Source organism: Suillus fuscotomentosus (genome assembly GCF_016647785.1).
Source record: "Suillus fuscotomentosus strain FC203 chromosome Unknown F5891scaffold_34, whole genome shotgun sequence".
In the NCBI taxonomy this organism is placed as follows: Eukaryota; Fungi; Basidiomycota; class Agaricomycetes; order Boletales; family Suillaceae; genus Suillus; species Suillus fuscotomentosus.
Window position 1 is genome coordinate 1 of NW_024539546.1, and position 2,336 is coordinate 2,336.

A 2,336-nucleotide genomic window follows, 5' to 3' on the forward strand; every position below is an offset into this window, starting at 1 on the left:
GAGGTGAAGATGTACACTGACATGTTAGAGAAATTGAGGAAAGGCAAAGGAGTGTAGTCCCATTCACTCTTCATTGTATACAAGATGTAACATATTCTATGCATTCAAAAATCTCACATCCAAGTCCCGGACGCCCAGGTCTGTTAAGGTCGTACTCTCGTAAGATCGGATCCGAAGGACTTCGGCCTCAGCTCGTACGCTGTGCCCCTTTCCCAAGTACTGTCCCTTATTTCAAAGTACTAACGATAACGCGTCCGAAGGTCCGGACGGGTCTCGTAGTATATCCGGAAGTCTTCCGGATATCGGAAACGCGTATAAGGCTAATCCGGACGTATCCGAACTAGAAACTAACAGAGTAAAGACTACCCGAAGGTAGAGCCGAGGATATAGACTATCGGAATCTATCCGAAGTCTCGGAGAGTGACAAGAGTAAGGAGAACTCAAGTCCGGAGGACAGAAAGAGGACAAACTAAGATGATATTCGAACTGAGGTACTACAGGACATATACACGAGTTTATATACTATGAGGATAACGGAAGTATCAGTAAGCAAGGGTCCGAGGCTATGTACGAAGCATGTGCAAAGGTTATCAAACGCGAGTCGGAAATGAGACATAGGTTAACGGATCAGTAATCATACCGGTAATAAGCATAACCGAAACACCGGGAAGAGGAAATACCGAATAGGCTGTGTTTAACGTTATATGAAACAGGAAATGAATTAGAAAGCTTATCGTAAATCGGATCGGAAGCGGATCTATACATCGGACCGGACCGGATCTCAGGGTCCGAAGTCCGGAAGAGAAGCGTGAATATATGGGATATGACAGTATCCCCCCCTTAGGGCCGATCCCTAGAGGCACAAGAACCATCGGTCCGGACCGGACGAGATTATCGCGAGATGATGGAGAAGCGTCTGAGTTCGGAATCGGACAGGTATACTCAAGGGCGGACGTCCCAGGATGATTCTTCCTTTCCCACTTTTTACTCTCTATAACGCTCTATCGAAAATGTCTGGCAACACCTCCGGATCTCAGAAGACTGCTAAGCAGAAACTGCTGGAGCTTCAACAGCAACTAGCGGACGCTGAAGCTGCGGCTCGGAAGGAGGAGGAGGAGATTCGGAAGCGTCAGGAGGCGGAGCGGAAGCGTGAAGAGGAACGGAAGATTCAGGAGGATCTTAAGAGGATTCGAGAGTCCGAAATTCGGGTGGAGGCAGAAAACAAACGGCGCAGGGAGATAGTAGAGGAAATGGTGAGTTTCGGATGGTTATGATGGCTTTGCCTGACGGATGAAAAGTCTCGTGCCATTTCCGCTGACAAGGACGGATCCTGCAAGCGTTGCAGCGACAGAGGCCGGACTTGCCTTTGGACGGATGCGGAGAGCAATGCTCTGGTGAGTTAATCCGTGTTTTTTTTTCGGATCCGAGTGTTTTGACGTCCGGATAGGTCAAGTCTTGCGATATCTGCCGGAAGGACAAGGCTACGTGCCCCGGACGACCCGGAACTGTCAAGGTGCCCAAGGGCAAGAAGAGGAAGCATGCTGCCGGATCTCCATCTCCGAAAGGTAAAGGTAAGAAACGTCAGAAGAGTCCGACTCCTGAAGATCCGGAGGAGATGGAGACGGAATACGATGATCAGGCTTGGGTGGCCGCAGCCAACAGTATAGTGGCGGAGCTGGCTAGGACTAACACCCTTTTGGAGAGAAGTATTCAGGCGGCGGAAGGCAGCAGGGCTGCAGCGGACCGGATGAGCTCCGGAATTGAGCTGTTCCTTCAGCAACAGAGGGAATTTCAAGCCATGTTGTTCGGACATATTCGGAAGGGATTTCGGACGTCTCCGGGTCCGGAGGAGGAAGATGAGGTGATGGAAAGGGCGTCCGGAAGTGATGCAGGCGGATCCGGAGAGGCGGATGGGTCTATGGAGATGTAGGAATTTCTGGTCCGTTTATGCTTCTTCTCTAAATGTACTTGTATTTCGTATGCACACTATGTACTTCAAAGTTGAATAGGACCGGGTTTGTTCGGATATGCAGCGTGGAAGTCCGAAACTAGTTCGGATGCGTTACCGAGCTCCGTAGCAAGTAACCATGAAGTCTCCTCGTCCGTTCCTTCATATCCGGACCATCGGACGAGGTATAGGAGTTGACATTGTCTTCTCCGACGGTCTAATTTTGAGTCCAAAACTTCGGATATCTCATATTCGGGTTCTCCGTCGACTTCGACCGGAGGCGGAGGCGATTGGATACGATTAGGAATGGTATTGAGTGTGGCTGGTTCTAATTGCGAGACATGGAAAACTGGGTGTACGGAGCGCATGGAATCCGGAAGTCGGATGG